The sequence below is a fragment of the Schistocerca piceifrons genome, unplaced genomic scaffold, assembly GCF_021461385.2.
Source record: "Schistocerca piceifrons isolate TAMUIC-IGC-003096 unplaced genomic scaffold, iqSchPice1.1 HiC_scaffold_846, whole genome shotgun sequence".
Taxonomy (NCBI): Eukaryota; Metazoa; Arthropoda; class Insecta; order Orthoptera; family Acrididae; genus Schistocerca; species Schistocerca piceifrons.
Genome location: NW_025729109.1, coordinates 617,140 through 637,425, shown reverse-complemented (window position 1 = coordinate 637,425; position 20,286 = coordinate 617,140). Strand labels below are relative to the sequence as shown.

The following is a 20,286-nucleotide window of genomic DNA, read 5'->3' as shown; positions in this document are numbered from 1 at the left end:
TGACACACTTTCAATTCGTAGATTAACTGTTGCTTCTGCAATAAGGACAAACTGGGTGATCATGGGACCCCATGTTCAGCAGTGGATACCTACACACACACACACACACACACACACACACACACACACACAAGCTCATGGTGAATTGAACAGTATGAGGATACCTCTCCTTTACTTCCAGGAAAGTAACCATCCTCTCTTACCAACCAAACATCCAGCAGGAGAAAGGGAAATGAAGTGGAAGCACTGGATGGATTGGGGTTCACATGTGACACCATTGTTTATTGAAATGTATTTATTTAGGAAAAAATAACTAAAATCAGATACATTAGCAGGATTACAAACGACACTCTGAGCTTTGATTTTATCCATACTGGATGAGAGGTCGTGGTTGTGATTGTCAAAGTTAAAAAATATATCAGCTCAACTACTTCTTTATAGTGGAAAACACTAAGATTGACAGCTGGAAATTGATACATAGCATGGATAATCAGAACACACTGAATGAACAGCTAACTGGTGATACAAATAACTTTTTGAAACATTTCACTGGTTTCTTTTAGTAACTACATTTTTAGCAATTGGCAGGATACCATCATTCATGAGGTCCTTGGAACATGTATACATTATGTTTGTATAGACATCTGTGACTTCCTTGTTAACTTGCGCGCGAGCTCAATCGCATTTGTGTCGTGTTTGGCTACGTGGTGTGTGGTATCAATGAAGACGCATGGGCGATTTACGATGATAGAGGAGACAGCCATGTGGTTAGATGTTGAACACCATAGGCGACACCATTTTAGAGTTTTTTTTATATTTTGACGACTATGTGGAGATGCACCTCGGAAGACACGGCTGCAACTAGGGAAGTAGCCACGATGTTTTAATTTTATCATCAATTTATTGTGCCTGGTGCATGTTCCATTTTAGCGAGTTTTAACAGGTTCTTTTACTTTTTATTATTCTGATGATGGAAGCTTGACTTCCGAAACGCATCAATCTTAGTGTTTTACACTATAAACAAGTGGTTGAGCCAATACATTTTTTAAGATTGACACTCTGAACTTTTGAAATTTATGACGTTACCCACCCTAGTTTAGTGACAATGCAATTGAGGCAATAGCGAAAGAGAAAAGCTGTGTCTGACATCAGTCCTTAGATTTTACATTCAAAATATTCAGCTTCACAAACTGCAGCTCAGAAAATGCTTCAACAAATGAACAAATAATTGTTTGGAAACAGATAGCTCTTTAAGATGACAGAAGCATAACTCATCTCAAAGGTTAAAACTGAATAGCTATATTGGAAGACAGAGCAATTTATATCTGCCTCGAGACCACTAGAAAAAGGAAATTATTAAAATACACCTCAAAGTGCATCTAGATAGTTTAATAAAGTAAAGAGGTGCACTGATTTCTAAAGCAGCGCTCAGCAGACAGGGCAAGTTGCTTTAAATCTTGCCCCAATGAGCAGTTAAGTAATTGAGTTAGTGTGCACAGATTGATATAACTGGCTTCAGACACGGTAAAAATTCTATTAAGTTATACTGTAGCAGATGCGTAAGTGCTTCAGTAAGTGAATGTGCATGTATAGGAGCTCAAGAATGCCATTTAAAAAGGAAAACCAGTAATTAGTACTCAGAACAGACTTTTAGCAGTACATAAATAAAAGGTGAGGAAAGGTCACCCCATGACAACTTTAAAATAACAAACAGTTGGACAATTAAATCTAGTAAGCAGTAACTAGCCCTGAGATGGAATAAATTTCTTTCACTCTTCAACTCACAAATGGCCAGTGAACAAACACAAACGTTCAGGGCTCAGTAAGACTTTACAGTTCTACACACTTTTGCTTCTTCCAGCCAGTGAGCCTCTAATGTGCCAGTTACTTACCAACAGGCTATATTTTCACAAGTCTGGATGACATCTAAATATGATGTGAATGATTCACATAGAGCTGATCAGCATGTGGCCATTCTAACAGTGCGCAGTGGTATGTACAAGAAAAGCACTCATCCCATCAAACCCCCAAACATCAAAATGTACAAAATTTTTGTACACATTTCAAATAGTAATTTACATAACTTGAGTGAAGGCAGCCCATCCATAGCTGGCAGTGGTGCATTCCATGAAGCTGAAGCTGATGTACAGAGGCAATGTTAATAGCCACAGTATGATGAGCACGCCCTAAGAGTCGAGGAGGGTGGTCTAGGGGTAGCGTCTTCGATTCATAATCAAAATGTCTTGGGTCCTGAGTTCGATCCCCGCCACTGCCTAAATTTTGATAAATTATCAGCATTGGCGGCCGAAGACTTCCTGCATAAGAAGTCAACCTCATTCTGCCAACGGCCTTGTCAAAGAGGGCGGTGGAGCAGATAGAGGTTCAGGGCACTCTCTTGTCCTAGGGGTGGGAAATTGCCCCTAAAGGCAGAAGAATCAGCAATGATCAATGACATGAGGATGCAGAAGGCAATGGAAACCACTGCATTAAAGACACGTAACGTGTATCCTTAGGACATGAGGCCTGTGATTGAAGAAGTGTCATGATGATCTCTCCATTGGCAAAAGATTCCGGAATAGTCCCCCATTCGGATCTCCGAGAGGGGACTGCCAAGGGGAGGTTACCACGAGAAAAAGATTGAATAATCAACGAAAGGATAATGTTCTATGAGTCGGGGCGTGGAATGTCAAGCTTGAACGTGGTAGGGAAACGAGAAAATCTGAAAAGGGAAATGCAAATGCTCCATCTAGATACAGTAGGGGCCAGTGAAGTGAAGTGGAAGGAAGACAAGGATTTCTGGTCAGATGAGTATTGGGTAATAGCAACAGCAGCAGAAAATGGTTTAACAGGTGTAGGATTCGTTATGAATAGGAAGGCAGGGCAGAGGGTGTGTTACTGTGAACAGTTCAGTGACCGGGTTGTTCTAATCAGAATCGACAGCAGACCAACATCGACAATGATAGTTCAGGTATACATGCTGACATCGCAAGCTGAAGATGAACAGATAGAGAAAGTGTATGAGAATATTGAAAGGGTAATGCAGTATGTAAAGGGGGACGAAAATCTAATAGCCATGGGCATCTGGAATGCAGTTGTAGGGGAAGGAGTAGAAGAAAAGGTTACAGGAGAATATGGGCTTGGGACAAGGAATGAAAGAAGAGAAAGACTAATTGAGTTCTGTAACAAGTTTCAGCTAGTAATAGCGAATACCCTGTTCAAGAATCACAAGAGGAGGAGGTATACTTGGAAAAGGCCGGGAGATACGGGAAGATTTCAATTAGATTACATCATGGTCAGACAGAGATTCTGAAATCAGATGCTGGATTGTAAGGCATACCCAGGAGCAGGTATAGACTCAGATCACAATATAGTAGTGATGAAGAGTAGGCTGAAGTTCAAAACATTAGTCAGGAAGAATCAATACGCAAAGAAGTGGGATACGGAAGTACTAAGGAATGACAAGATACGTTTGAAGTTCCCTAACATTATAGATACAGCAATAAGGAATAGCGCAGTAGGCAGTACAGTTGAAGAGGAATGGACATCTCTAAAAAGGGCCATCACAGAAGTTGGGAAGGAAAACATAGGTACAAAGAAGGTAGCTGCGAAGAAACCATGGGTAACAGAAGAAATACTTCAGTTGATTGATGAAAGGAGGAAGTACAAACATGTTCCGGGAAAATCAGGAATACAGAAATACAAGTCGCTGAGGAATGAAATAAATAGGAAGTGCAGGGAAGCTAAGACGAAATGGCTGCAGGAAAAAGGTGAAGACATCGAAAAAGATATGATTGTCGGAAGGACAGACTCATCATACAGGAAAGTCAAAACAACCTTTGGTGACATTAAAAGCAATGGTGGTAACATTAAGAGTGCAACGGGTATTCCACTGTTTAAATGCAGAGGAGAGAGCAGATAGGTGGAAAGAATACATTGAAAGCCTCTATGAGGGTGAAGTTTTGTCTGATGTGATAGAAGTAGAAACAGGAGTCGATTTAGAAGAGATAGGGGATCCAGTATTAGAATCGGAATTTAAAAGAACTTTGGAGGACTTATGGTCAAATAAGGCAGAAGGGATAGATAACATTCCATCAGAATTTCTAAAATCATTTGGGGAAGTGGCAACAAAACGACTATTCACGTTGGTGTGTAGAATACATGAGTCTGGCGATATACCATCTTACTATCGGAAAAGCATCATCCACACAGTTCCGAAGACGGCAAGAGCTGACAAGTGCGAGAATTATCGCACAATCAGCTTAACAGCTCATGCATTGAAGCTGCTTACAAGAATAATATACAGAAGAATGGAAAAGAAAATTGAGAATGTGCTAGGTGACGATCAGTTTGGCTTTAGGAAAAGTAAAGGGACGAGAGAGGCAATTCTGACGTTACAGCTAATAATGGAAGCAAGGCTAAAGAAAAATCAAGACACTTTCATAGGATTTGTCAACCTGTAAACAGCGTTCGACAATATAAAATGGTGCAAGCTGTTCGAGATTCTGAAAAAAGTAGGGGTAAGCTATAGGGAGAGACGGGTCATATACAATATGTACAACAACCAAGAGGGAATAATAAGAGTGGACGATCAAGAACGAAGTGCTCGTATTAAGAAGGGTGGAAGACAAGGCTGTAGCCTTTCGCCCCTACTCTTCAATCTGTACATCGAGGAAGCAGTGATGGAAATAAAAGAAAGGTTCAGGAGTGGGATTAAAATAAAAGGTGAAAGGATATCAATGATAAGATTTGCTGATGACATTGCTATCCTGAGTGAAAGTGAAGAAGAATTAAATGATCTGCTGAACGGAATGAACAGTCTAATGAGTACACAGTATGGTTTGAGAGTAAATCGGAGAAAGACGAAAGTAATGAGAAGCTGTAGAAATGAGAACAGCGAGAAACTTAACATCAGGATTGATGGTCACGAAGTCAATGAAGTTAAGGAATTCCGCTACCTAGGCAGTAAAATAACCAATGACGGACGGAGCAAGGAGGACATCAAAAGCAGACTCGCTATGGCAAAAAAGGCATTTCTGGCTAAGAGGAGTCTACTAATATCAAATACCGGCCTTAATTTGAGGAAGAAATTTCTGAGGATGTATGTCTGGAGTACAGCATTGTATGGTAGTGAAACATGGACTGTGGGAAAACTGGAACAGAAGAGAATCGAAGCATTTGAGATGTGGTGCTGTAGACGAATGTTGGAAATTAGGTGGACTGATCAGGCAAGGAATGAGGAGGTTCTACGCAGAATCAGAGAGGAAAGAAATATGTGGAAAACACTGATAAGGAGAAGGGACAGGATGATAGGACATCTGCTAAGACATGAGGGAATGACTTCCATGGTACTAGAGGGAGCTGTAGAGGGCAAAAACTGTAGAGGAAGACAGAGATTGGAATACGTCAAGCAAACAATTGAGGATGTAGGTTGCAAGTGCTACTCTGAGATGAAGAGGTTAGCACAGGAAAGGAATTCGTGGCGGGCCGCATCAAACCAGTCAGTAGACTGATGACTAAAAAAAGAAAAAAAAAGTAGAGGTCCAAAACAGTGGGCCACAACAGTAGAAAACTGTAGCAGACCGGGAGCATCTAAATTCCACTGTCATTCTCACTTAATACAGCCACATGACCACAGTAATTGTACAGATCAAAGGACTCGTCAGATGATTCTCTTCAAAAACTTGGTCACTCTTAAAACAGTGTTCAGGTTTACCAAACATGAACATGGGAATTGACTAACAATAAGAAGCTTGTCTGGTTGCTAGACATTACCCCAACCCCTTCCACAGCAACGCCACGAAGTATTAAGTCGTGCAGCACAATCCAAATCAGGCAGTTGTTTGGATGGTAAAGCTCCTTGCATAATGTGACTTCCACAGAGAAGAATCAACAGCAGATACAGACAGCCAAGACCACACCAATGTTCCGTCTTTTGTTAACAGTTCTGCCTGCAACTATTAAATTGACATAACTTTTAAAGGGCTACCAGTCTCTTCAATCTGTTCATTTCGGTTGAATTACAAATACTGTTTACGTACCCTGTGTGGCTGTACCATGGTGCCACAAGCTCCAAGGAAAAGAAATGACATACGCCAGGTGTGGGGCATGAATTCAAAGAGGAAGCCTGCCATGGCTCAGGTAGTAATAATAATAATCATTGTTATCATTATTTGTACTAGTATATTAGTATTACTGTAGGCAGTTAATTAATACAAAGATCAATTAATAACATGATGTTGCTGTATTCTTTCTATCTCCTGCCCAGCATCTCTCTTCAAGGCATCCTCTTTGTGTACACCATGTTGCTTCGTTATTTTGTCGATATGCCTTTTCTTAAAGTTAAATGGTCTACTATGTTTCTGTCAGTAAGGTGATTTCCAATCAAATTCTTTGGCTGCTAATTATCTAACATTCTCAACAGATTTCAATATCAGTTTAATGAATTTCATTCTATTCTATCACTGTTTCATTTGTTCTCATTCCAGCACTTACTTCAACATTATGGGTTTTTCAGTCTTGATATGCTGGTGCTGTTTCGTAAATAATCTTTCCAGAACTTTCTTTTGAGACCAGCAAGTAAAACCCATAGTTCAAATCCAAAGAATAGGACTGATTCAGCCTGTAGCTCATACTCTTTTTGTACTGTTAGAAACATGCTTGCCCCACCAAAAGGAGCTAATGATGTTAGAAAAGTAGTAAGTAGTGTGCCAAGGTAGGTGTTTTTTAAATAATTTTATCACAAATAAGCATTTACTGAAGTGAAAGGTTTTGATGTAACTGTTCTAGACATTTTATGATTCTGATCGTAATAGTAGTATGAGTGGTGTGCCACTTGACAGTCCAGTTCCTGCTTCCCCACACAGTTGATGTACACTGTATTGTGTCATTTGATATGAACAACATTGATTTCATTGTTTGAGGTAGTAGCTGTGTCATTTTATTTGATTACACTACCATTATATGCATATGAAGATAATGAAGTTAGAAAATATGATTGAAAACCATAGCATAGGGAGAAGGCTTAAGTTGAAGGTCATAATGAAGGCTTAAGTTGAAGGTCATAATGGATTTTCAAAGGTGTCGTCATTAATTAGTCTTAAAATTTTTTCTGCCTCCCATTGAAATATACCATGGTGAACTCGTCACTCAGAATTTCGAACTCAAAAGAGAACACTTAACCAGAAATGCTATTTAGTTATTAAAAAGTATGACAATTGGGCTTTATATATGTGATACATTTTATATAATAAGGGAGGACTGTGACTGCTTAAGTGTATTTATTACAGTTTGTTATTTTTACCACAGGCCCAAGTTTACCCACTCAACATGAATATAAAAGAAGAGTCGGAGGAGGGTGTGAATAAAGAGGTAATTATAGAATTTATATGACCACATGGAATTAATCATTGCTGAGTTGTCGTGAAAAAATGAGATGGTTATCAATTGTGTGTGTATTCACTTTATCAGTCCTGTGTTTACTTTAAGTTAAAGTATTATAGTATGACACAGGTTGGAAACGAGGAAACAGGTAAAATAGAACATTTTGTTATAGTATACCCATATGGATTTAAACATTGCCTTTGAGCAGGTGAAGTAATTTAGCTTGTGAGTTCATAGAATTGCTTCTTTATGTTATAAGCACAAATAAGAATTACGTAAGATTGCAGTGATGAAGTTATATTAAAATTCGTACCAAGTCCCAAGACTCAAGCTATGATTTCCTGTTGTAATGAGTAGTTCCCTTAATGGTTCCATGTATGTGAATGCCAGCATTGTATGTTTTTATTTGCCATGTGATACTGCTGTGACAATTACATTCAAGGAAAACCTACAAAAAGTTGTGCAGAAAAAACAGGTGATCCTAACCTACTGAGTAGAGACACTGTAGGTGTTATGGACAGGCAGTCTTGTGAAGTACTATTGAGCAGTTTTCTGAAAAGTCACAGGAAATATGTGCAAAACTACAGACATATCTAGTTGGTGTAAAAATCTTCTTGAATGATTTTGTGATTCTGTATGATGGCTCTTGAAAAAAATAAATTCATCTGCAAGAATGGAAATGGATCTCATAATTACTGGCCATGTGAAACATTTTAGTGTGCTTATTCACAGTGCTGCTGTAATGTAGTCAGCCTGTAAAATGAGACCATAGTTCTGAAGTAGTATTTGTGGGGAAAGCTAGCTAAGTTGATGAGCCTTTCAATGACTCAGCACTTCTGCCGTGCAGTTAGTCATTACCTTATGCCTTAAATTACATGCAAGCAGTAAGATACATTAGAACTGAATGGTACAAATGGATAGGTGTGATGTACTTGCCATTACCACATTGTAAACTATACAAGTACCTTTTCTTGTGATGGTGTCAGTCATAGCTAACACACACAACCTGTGGAATGAAAATGAATCTTTCCATAACTGCCTACCTATTTGTCACAACAAGTATTTTAAGTATAGTTATATGTTGGCAATATAAGAATATTATTGAGTCTGAGAATCCTACTTTCACTACTGTTTGGGGGTTACCACCAATAGCATGCACTTTCATTTATTGCACAAATTTCATCCATATTCATTCTTGCCCTTCGTCTCCCCTCCACTCTTCTGATGCTACCATCCCAGAGGTGTATCATTTCTCTCTTCAGTCTACATTCCATGGCTTGCTAGATATTTCGAGGGTTTCTGCTCAAGGTTTCAGCCAGCTTTGGTCCAAGAGTATTTTGAACATGACAACTTTCTTGGAGGGCATTACATTCAGGAACTACAAATACATCAAGAATTTACTATTCAACAGTTTGATGGTAGTATGGTCTTTACATTTTATTCAGTCCGATTTCTGTTTCTCTGCAGTGACTCTCCACACAGCGTGCACATGTTATGTCCATTCCAGCACTACTATTCAAGAATTAACTATAAAACACACAGAGAAAGCAATATATCTAACTTGCTATTGTTCTGATGTTTCACCAGTGGAGGCTAATGCATTACTGTGTTGTGTAGCTGTTCATTCAAAAGAATTAAGCTGTGTAACAGACAACGTATACACTTTAAAGTTACTAAAATATGGGATTGCACCTTTTGACTAGAACAACATGGAAGGAATGTAATCAAGAAATAGAGAGGGGGAGGGGGAGGAGGAGGGCGAGAGGAGTGCTACATATGTAACTTGATTCTGAAAAACCCCAATTAAATTACGGTATTGTTAGCAGTCGAATAAAGTTCAGGCTTAATCTTTGTTTCAAGTAACGGTAACGTAATGCGTACATGCTAGTTGGTTTTGATTGCTATGGGTGTTGTTTCAGCCAGAATTTGGCTGCTCAATAATGCTACATTCGAGGAGCAGAGATTTTTGACTAAACAAGGTCATGAAAGTTAGCCTGAAGTAAAGTTACATATTTTTGGTTAAAGATAAATGGAAGGAGTCACTATCACTGCAAAATAAATTTTTATTCATATCAAATCTCAACATCTCAAATATGCTTGTGTTGTCCATTGTTTTGGACATGTCCAAGGGGACAGACAGTATTTTGATCCTGCAACCACAATGACTCAGGGGACAAAGTAGAGACATGGGTTATCTGTCGGCATCAATTTACATAAATGGGGAGTGTTGTTAGACACTGTAAAGGACGATGCTACTACTTCAATAGCAGCAGGTGAGTTTCTCACACCTGTAACTTAACTGAGCAACTGTCACAGCCTATACCCACACAGTTCTCCAGGGACAGAGAAAGGCTTTCCATTCTCCTTAGAATTGTAGTACCTATACTTCACCGGTAATGCTACGCTCTTCATCTTAACACACTTGAGGTTCATCTTCCACTACAATCCTTGTCTTTATTGATATCAATGAAACTCAAAGAATCTTTCGTGTAAGTAGCCATCACCATCAACATATCTTGCAGCTAAACTCAGTTGGGCAGTGTGTGCTATGTCCATAGCCTCAACGAAGAGTATCCTGTTATAATGAGAATCTTTGATTTCCTCCAGTAATCTCGATAACATCACTGTTTCACAGCATGAATTAAGTTCCTTACACATTGTTTTACATATGTAAGTGGCATTTACTTTAGCGGTCTCAAGGTGATGGTTTAGTTGCAAGTCTCCAGCGTCAATTCTAAATCTTACAAGAGCTCTAAAGTTTCCCATGTTACTCACTATACTTTCACGATCATTATCGTTTTCTAATAGACTCCCATCATCTGTATGACCATGCAGGGGAATATTTTGCTTTCCATGAAATATGATTGTTTTTATTATAGGTACAAGATGGTCTCTGTTTTCTCTAATTGATTTATGACATCAGGTTTGCATTCCTAGTGTAGCGATTTAATTTTGCATCTGTTGGTGCTTTAATGTGGTACTTGAGCTGAGAATGAGTCTCAAGGTCACCATATTTATCAGTAAGTTTGGCAAACTTTGTTAGTGGTTCAGTCACAAGTTTCTTGGCGATAATGGATTTCTTTCCTCCAGCCATTTTATTATTCACAAAAAGTGAACAGTTAGTGCAAAGAAGTCCCTTTTTAACTTGTGAGAACACCAGTTGTGGATGGGTACTGTTTAAAATGATTATCTTGCACTTCCTTATGTTCAACCCGCCCTTCATTGTTGTGCTCAGAAGTACGAAAGACTACCTTTTCCAGGTTTCCTTGGAGCTGTGAGAAGCTAGTGTTTTATATCATCAGTAATATACGGATTGTAAGACATCCTATTAATTGCCAATATCTGTGTGTTTAAAGGAATTGGTTGATGAACTTCGTTGTGGAAGTTTCAACGAAATGCTGGGTTGTGCCTTTACATCTGGTGGTGTTTTTGCAGCTGAATGGTGACCGGAATCATCAGATGTGTCTACTTTTTTTTCTTTATTACATACCAATCCATTTTATTATATTGTTATGATGTAGGTAAATTACATGCAAATTATTCACGAATAAACACTTTATTCGCACTGTATATTGCAACACTGGTACACTTAGCACTGAAACACACTCAGTCACGCTCCTCATATTTCTAATATCACTAAGCACAATACTCACTTCAGTCTGTGGTGATAGCCAATAATGCAGTTGTTCACTTTTTATCACTTCAAAGTTATCGCGAAGATTGTAGCTTTCAAACTGACTACCTGCTTCTCATATGTGGCTCAGTTGTTTTGAGAACATTCACTGCCAGAATGTCAAATGTACTTTTGGCCACTTCTAAGTCACACTGATGATGTTGCCCTCTGAGCTAGGTTTTCAACAGATGCTTGTCTGTCACATGGCAGTGGCAGCTACAGCAGGGTTAAGATTAATGAAATAATTAGTAAATGAGGGCAAGGCTCTCACATTACCACAAACAAGGAAAAGTTAAATGCAGATAGAGAAAAGCTTACAATATTGGTTTCCACACAGAAAGACAGAGTAAAAGGAAATTAACACAAATATATTTATGCACCTGCTAATATTGCTACTGCAGAAGTGCTGTATTTGTTCTGCACACATTGTACCACTCAGTTAGCTTTTTTCACACACGTGCCATGAGAACCTTTCAGTTGAGTGGCCCAAAAACAAAATTTCTTATGCCACTGCTTTTATAGGGATACATTTGAGATACTGGATATTGTGGATGCAGAGAAAGTCCACCCATGGGATAGGAGATTTCACAAAAATCATGGAAGAACAAATACGGATGTAACGAGAGGGAAATTGCTGTAAACTTCACTTTGGTGGCTTTCATGGATGTTCACTGACAGCTATAATTGTACCAAGAGTGTGACTGCATAATTACGCCATTTGACTGAGAAACCAGCTGTGAATTTGTACTCTACTGCACATAAAACAAGTGGTCACTGCTTTTTAAATCAAGGGCTATTCCTTGTGCCTGTTCATTATAGTGGAAAATTTATCTTTAGTTTTGAGGTACTAGCACAAAGACCATAGGTGTCCAAAGGGCATATACATGAGTTGTTCTCTGTGACTTCTGAAGGATTGTTAGTGGTGCAAGCCAAACGATTATATTTATTTTTATTTGTAAAGATTTAGGACAAATTCACAATTACATTCAATTGTAAGATAATTAAATTTGTAACTGACATAGCATCCATAATTCACATCACTACCGTGACTGTGACACTGGAGAGAAGCAGAAAGTTGTCATGATATCTTACATGTTTTATATTTTGTATAATAATATGGCATTGATTTTCAGAAGGAAAGAAGTTTTATTTAAGGAAAATTAGTGGACTTCTTGGCTTCAGCTGGGTATGCATTTACTCCAGTTCTAACCTCATCGACCGCCATTACCTTTCACTCCATTCTCTGTCCATGTCCCACCCCTCCGCCCCAGGGGCCTTTTAGGGTGATTCATTGGCTGAAAAGGTCAAGGTGGTGGTATACTGATGTGATGTGAAATCGTAGATCTCTTCCCCCCCCCCACCCCCCCACCCCCACCCCACCCCTCTCCCTGTGGTGCTTAGTGTCTGGAATTTGGGCTCATGTTTGCATTGCAGCACTAATTTCATCTGTAGAGACTGTGGATGAGTATCGCCTGAAAATGCTCAGTGTGCCTCTCTCCACATCTGTGTTGACTGTGGAAAGCACCACACTCCCTGCTCGCCAGATTACACTGTTCTCTAGAGAGTGAAGAAGGTACAAGAATACAAGACTCAGGACAAACCTACTGACAAAGAGGCCGAAAGGAAGTGCAAGCATTTGCCCCCAGCATGTACACAATGTCATATGCTACAGCTACAAAGACATTTCCCCTTTGCTGATGGTACTCTGGCCTGTTACTCTTTCTGTAGTGGGCGCTCAGGGCCACTGAACCATCCTTGCACCCCTGTTGGTTTGGGGATCCCCTTTTGCTGCTTTTTCCACACCTGCTTTGGGATCGATAGCTTCCCATACACCAGGGACACTTGTCCCCACCTCCCAGCCTGAGATGAATAAGCTTCTTCTGGCTTCTCTTGCAAGGAAGAGGTCCTTGGGGTCATTTCCTTCCCTGGGTTGTACTGGTCTACAACTGGACACCAGCAAGTGCAAAAGGAACCACAAACTGTTGGTCACACAGCTTCATGATCATCATCTTTACCTGAAACTGATTCAGAGAAGCCCTTGGCATAATCAAAATCCTGTAAGGAGAGAAGACATGAAAAGTGTTTTAAGGAGGAGGACGACCTTCCAGTGGTCCCCCATACTAGCAGATCCACCTGTTCAAGTCCTGTGGCCAAGGCAGAGATTCCAGCAACCCCTGAGGCCCTAGTTTGAACCACACAATGGTACCCGGAAAGGAGTTCACACATATGTTCTGGATACTCTGTATATCAAACTTTTGCCCCTTGATACACCTTTGGAGGCTGCGGCTGTTCAGGTAAGTGCATTTCGGCATAGTACTATCTGCAGTGTTTACCTCCCTCCTGATGATAAAGTATCTCATGAGATGTTGTTTGCATTGATTTCTGAGCTCCCCCCCCCCCCCCCCCTGGCCCCCATCTCCCATCTTTCCTAATCTTGGGTAATTTCAATACATATAACCCTTTGTGAGCTTTAACCATGATCACTAGCCATCATTAGGACCTCGGAGTCTGACTGGCACAACTTGATTTGCCTCTTAAATACTAATACCCCCTCACGTTTTGGCATGGCACACCGAGTGTTCTTGGTCATTAACCTTTTCATATACAGCCCTTGGCTCCTCCCATCCATCCACTGGGGAGTTCATGATGACCTGTGTAGGTAGGGACCATTGCACATTCTTCCTGTCCCTCCCCCAGCATCAGTGCCCTGGATGCATGACCAGATGGGGTCTCAACATTGCTGACTCGAGTGCTTTTGCCTTTGCTGTCAGCCTTGACTCCCCGCCGCATGGAGGCATCAACAAGGCAGCCCAGAATATAATTACAGCCATTCATTTGGCAGCTGATTTAGCAATCCTCTGTTCCTTGGGCCTGCTCTGACAAGAGATTACCTTGGCAGTCATCAGAGAGTGCAGAGGCCATTAGTGATAGTAGGCAGGCTCTCCAGTACCATAAGTGGCACCAATTGGTGGAGCATCTTATTTACTTTAAGTGGCTTCATGCCTAGTTCTGCCACCTGATGAAATAATAAAAAGAAGAATGCTGGGAGCAGCATGTTTCAACCATCAGACCACGTACCTCTTCTCTTCATATTATCAAGCAATGGGTAGAGCAAAAGCAATTATCTTTTACTACATGCCACCTGGAGCTGTATAAAGCTCCATTCATTGAGTGGGGATTCATCAGTGTCCTAGTCCTCTGTGCTGATACAGCACCAGGGCCAGGTCACATCCACAACCAAATGATCAAGCACCTACCAGTGGATTGTCAGCATCATATCCTTGCCATCTGTAACAAGATCTGGAGCGAGGGCCAGTTCCCATCGTAACAATTAGAAAGTATCGTTGTCACAGTGCTGAAATTGGGTAAGCTCCTTTAGAGATGAGCAGTTATCACCCAGTAAGTGTCACCAATGTTCTCAGTAAATTGCTTGAATGCGAAGTGAGCTGGCAGCTGTGTGGCTCCTTGAGTCTCGGGGTCTTCTGGCCGCATCCCAGTGTGGTTTTCACCAAGGCTGTTCCACTACAGATAATCTGGTTTGCCTGCAGTCTGCCAGCCAATCAGCTTTTTCCCAATGTCAATGCATTATAGCCATCTTCTTTGACTAGCAAAAGCTGTATGACAGCTGGAGGTGATGCTATATCCTTGCTGCCTTACACAAGTGGGGTCTGTGGGATCCACACCCAATTTTTATGTAGAATTTCCTGTCACAGTGTATGTTCTGGCTTCTAGTTGGTGCTTCCCACAGAACTCCACATATCCAAGAGAACGAAGTCCTGCAGGGCTCTGTACTGAGTGTCCTTGTCTTTCTACAAGCCATCAGTGGTCACCTCCAGCTGTGAGGTCATCAGTATCACCAACCTTACATGCTGACTATTTGGGCCTCTTACTATTGCTCCTCTAGTGTGGGTGTCATTGAATGTAGACTGCAAGGCACCATATGAAAGATGTTGTCATGGGCACTGACCCATGGATTTTGGTTTTCAGGTGCCAAGACCCATGTCATGGTTTTCTGTCAACATGGTATGGTTCTTCCACAACCAGAACTTTATCTTCCTGACAAACTACTCAATGTGGCAGGAACTTACTGCTTTTTGGGACTTGTCTTTGTTTCGTAGTTGACATGAGTTCCCAGTATTTTTCAGTGTAGGTGAAAGTGCTTGCTGCACCTCAGTACACTTTATCACGCGAGTAACACCAGCAGGGGTGCATAGTGCACTACCCTTCTGCAGCTTTACAAAGCCATGATACAACCCTGTATTGGTTATGGGAGTCTGGTATATGGTTCGGCATCATCCTCAGCATTGTGGATACAGGATCTGATGCACCACTGTGGTGTTTGATTTGCAACAGGAGCCTTTTGAACTAGTCCTGTGGACAGATCATGTATGGAGGCTGGGGTCCATTCATTGTGTATCAAGAGCCAACAGCAGCTTCTCAGTTATGCTACCTATGTTTGCAACTCTCCTAAGCATCCAAACTATCATCCCCTCTTTCCAAACATGGAAACCCATCTTCCATAATGGTGGCCTGGATAAGGGATTTTGATCACATTCCACACCCTGTCCCTCACCTCTGAACTCCAGTTACTTCTTCCTCCACCTCTCCTCTGGGCCCACTCATGTACACCTATGTGGGGAACCCATTGGTCATTTTGACCCATCATGAGGTCCAAAAGACATGGACCCTCCTGAGGCCCTCTGCCACCAATATTTCTCCATCCTTGGTACATCCTGGAGTTCAGCAGTAGTCTATACTGATTGCGTAATGGTTGCTGATCACATAGGCTTTATTTACACTGTCACGTGTCCTACTAAATTGTCTTCCCTGCTGGAAGCTGTAGAGTTTGTAGCCATCTCTCATGCTCTTGAGTATATGCTTTCCTCCACTGGTGGGTCCTTCATCTGCAGCAACCCCTTGACCAGTTTTAAAGCTTTCAAGCAGTATTACCCTCAGCATACCTTGGTCATTGCTAACCGGTATTCCCAGTATGCCCTTCAGCACTGTGGATGCTCAGTGATGATTGTTTGGACTCGGGGTCGCATTGGGATCCCTGGGAACAAACTTACTGATAGCTTGCCCAAACGGGCTACCAGTAAACTGGCTCTGGTAATCAGTATTCTGGAAACAGACATCTGATCAGTATCACACCATCAAGTTTTAGGAACCTGAAATGTGGAATGAATCACTGTGACTTCAAACAACCTGTGATAAGGAGACTACGAATCTATGGAGGTCCTCCATGCAGGCCCCTCACAAGCATTCTACCATACTCTGCCAGCTCCACATGAGCTGTATCTGGTGGTCTCAGTCATCTCCTCCAGTACCACACCACTGTCGTCATTCTGGTTCAACAGTGGTCTACATTTTACTGTACTGTCCAACCTAACCTCCCTGTGGCAGAATCTTAATCTCCCTGACTTGCTACCCCTGATGCCTCAGTGGCTGACTTAGTTTTATATTTAATTCATGAGGAGGGCTTTTACCACTCTCTTCAAGGGAAGGCAACTTAACCTTATCGGCCCATTGAGGGGTTGGCGGAACACACTGTTGCCCCCTCTGCCCAGACCAGGCTGTGGCTGGCTAGACTTGGTGGACCAGCTGGGTTCTCACCCTACCTGCTCTTTTACTCTTCTTCCCCCCTGTCGCATTAATCTTTCGTCTCTGTACTTCTCTTGCCCTGTCTGTGTTGCTAGTCTTTCCGAGGCAGTTTCTGAGTGGAGTACCTCTGGTAAGTGGTGGGGACTGGGGGATATATGTCCCCTCATTGCATTCTGCTCTCCGGTGCTTCTGGCTGCTCCCTAAATGGGGCACCTTGGCCTGCCTTTCGTCCTCTGTCTCCTGTTTTTCTTTTTGTCCCTTATATCAGTTTCATAGACATCGGGTTTTTCTTCCTCTGGATTGTGTGTGGTAGGCTTTCTCTTACAACAGTCATGTAGACCTGCCTGCCTGTTTGAGAAAGAAGGGATGTATCACCCAGTAGTTTGGTGCCTTTAATCATTCAATCAGCCAACCACCTCTGTCCATCTGCTACCCCTCTCTGTCCATCTGTTTCTGCCACCTCTCTCTCTGTTTTTCTTCTGTTCCTATCTCCACATCATCCTGCCCACCTCGATAGGAGGTTGCTGTTTCTTACCTTCTTAGTATTTTAGTCTAGATCTGATGGATCTGAGCATAATGTAAGTTTTCACACAAGCACTGTATTGTGCAGGAAGTGTAGTAAGAATGCCATGACACAAATATGGGTTATTAAAGCTAAATTTCCATGGATGGTGAACAATTGTAACCTATCATACCAGCTATTTTCAAGAATGTTTGTGGTCTTCCAGTTGACTCTAGTTAGCTGTGTTATTTGTAGGTTATTACCAATAGTATTTTAACAGCACTTGTAACAAGCATATCTTTACAAACCATTACCCTTGCATTAATTTTTTTATTATGATTGTATGTAATGAATGCCTTAAGTACATATTTGGTGCCAACAGAGCAAGGAAGACTTCCTTCTACATCTACATAACTACTCTACAATTAACATTTAAGTGCTTGGCAGAGGGTTCATCGAACCACAATCATACTATCTCTCTACCATTCCACTCCCGAACAGCGCACAGGAAAAACAAACACCTAAACCTTTCTGTTCGAGCTCTGATTTCTCTTTTTATTTTGATGATCATTCCTTCCTATATAGGTTGGGCTCAACAAAATATTTTTGCATTCGGAAGAGAAGGTTGGTGACTGGAATTTCGTAAATAGATCTCGCCGTGATGAAAAACGTCTTTGCTTTAATGACTTCCATTCCAACTCGCGTATCATATCTGCCACACTCTTTCACCTATTATGTGATAATACAAAACGAGCTCCCCTTTTTTGCAGCCTTTCGATGTCCTCTGTCAATCCCACCTGGTAAGGATCCCACACCGCACAGCAATATTCTAACAGAGGACGAATGAGTGTAGTGCAAACTGTCTCTTTAGTGGACTTGTAGCATCTTCTAAATGTCCTGCCAATGAAACGCCACCTTTGGCTCGTCTTCCCCACAATCTTATCTATGTGGTCCTTCCAACAGAAGTTGTTCGTGATTTTGACACCCAGGTACTTAGTTGAATTGACAGCCTTGAGAATTGTATTATTTATCGAGTAATCGAATTCCAACGGATTTCTTTTGGAACTCATGTGGATCACCTCACACTTTTTGTTATTTAGCATCAACTGCCAACTGCCACACCATACAGCAATCTTTCCTAAATCGCTTTGCAACTGATACTGGTCTTCGGATGACCTTACTAGGCGGTAAATTGCAGCATCATCTGCGAACAAGCTAAGAGAACTGCTCAGATTGTCACCCAGGTCATTTATGTAGATCAGGAACAGCAGAGGTCCCAGGACGCTTCCCTGGGGAACACCTGATATCACTTCAGTTTTACTCGATGATTTGCCGTCTATTACTATGAACTGTGACCTTCCTGACACGAAATCACGAATCCAGTTGCACAACTGAGATGATACCCCATAGGCCTGCAGCTTGATTAGAAGTTGCTTGTGAGGAACGGTGTCAAAAGCTTTCCTGAAATCCAGAAATACGGAATCAACTTGAGATCCCCTGTCGATAGCGGCCATTACTTCGTGCGAATAAAGAGCTAGCTGCGTTGCAGAAGAATGATGTTTTCTGAAACCATGCTGATCACGTATCAATATATCATTCCCTTCAAGGTGATTCATAATGTTTGAATACAGTATATGCTCCAAAACCCTACTGCAAACCGACGTCAATGATATAGGTCTGTAGTTTGATGGATTACTCCTACTACCCTTCTTAAACACTGGTGCGACCTGTGCAATTTTCCAAACTGTAGGTACAGAACTATCAGTGAGCGAGCGGTTGTATATGATTGCTAAGTAGGGAGCTATTGTATCAGCGTAATCTGAAAGGAACCCAATCAGTATACAATCTGGACCTGAAGACTTGCCCGTATCAAGCGATTTGAGTTGCTTCGCAACCCCTAAGGTATATACTTTTAAGAAACTCATGCTAGCAGCTGTTCGTGTTTCAAATTCTAGAATATTCCATTCATCTTCCCTGGTGAAGGAATTTTGGAAAACTGCATTCAATAACTCCGCTTTAGCGACACAGTTGTCGGTAACAGTACCATCGGCACTGCGCAATGAAGGTATTGATTGCGTCTTGCCACTTGTGTACTTTACATACGACCAGAATTTCTTCGAATTTTCTACCAAATTTCGAGACAATGTTTCGTTGTGGAACCTATTAAAGGCATCTCGCATTGAAGTCAGTGCCAAATTTCGCGCGTCTGTAAATTTTAGCCAATCTTCAGGATTTCGCGTTCTTCTGAACTTCGCATGCTTTCTCTGTTGCCTCTGCAACAGCGTTCAGACCTGTTTTGTGTACCATGGGGGATCAGTTCCATCTCTTACAAATTTATGAGGTATGAATCTCTCAGTTGCTGTTGCTACTATATCTTTGAATTTGAGCCACATCTCGTCTACATTTGCGTAGTCAGTTTGGAAGGAATGGAGATTGTCTTTTAGGAAGGCTTCTAGTGACACTTTATCTGCTTTTTTAAATAAAATTATTTTGCGTTTGTTTCTGGTGGATTTGGAAGAAACGGTATTGAGCCTAGCAACGACCACCTTGTGATCACTAATCCCTGTATCAGTCATGATGCTCTCTATTAGCTCTGGATTGTTTGTGGCTAAGAGGTCAAGTGTGTTTTCGCAACCATTTACAATTCGTGTGGGTTCGTGGACTAACTGCTCGAAATAATTTTCAGAGAAAGCATTTAGGACAATCTCGGAAGATGTTTTCTGCGTACCACTGGTTTTGAACAAGTATTTTTGCCAACATATCAAGGGAAGGTTGAAGTCCCCACCAACTATAGCCATATGAGTGGGGTAGTTATTTGTTACGAGACTCAAATTTTCTCTGAACTGTTCAGCAACTATATCATCGGAGTCTGGAGGTTGGTAGAAGGAGCCAATTATTAACTTAGTTCAGCTGTTAAGTATAACCTCCACCCATAGCAATTCGCATGGAGTATCTACTTCGACTTCACTACAAGATAAACCACTACTGACAGACACAAACACTCCACCACCAATTCTGCCTAATCTATCTTTCCTGAACACCGTCTGAGACTTCGTAAAAATTTCTGCCAAACTTATTTCAGGCTTTAGCCAGCTTTCTGCACCTATAACGATTTCGGCTTCTGTGCTTT

At 41.2% G+C, this 20,286-nt stretch overlaps 1 protein-coding gene across 1 annotated transcript in view; it reads right to left on the bottom strand.

The window, feature by feature from the left end:
- The window catches only part of LOC124770944 (trichohyalin-like), a 53,069-nt gene that overhangs the window by 22,379 nt on the left and 10,404 nt on the right, over positions 1 to 20,286 (bottom strand). The gene's annotated exons all lie outside the window — the stretch shown is intronic.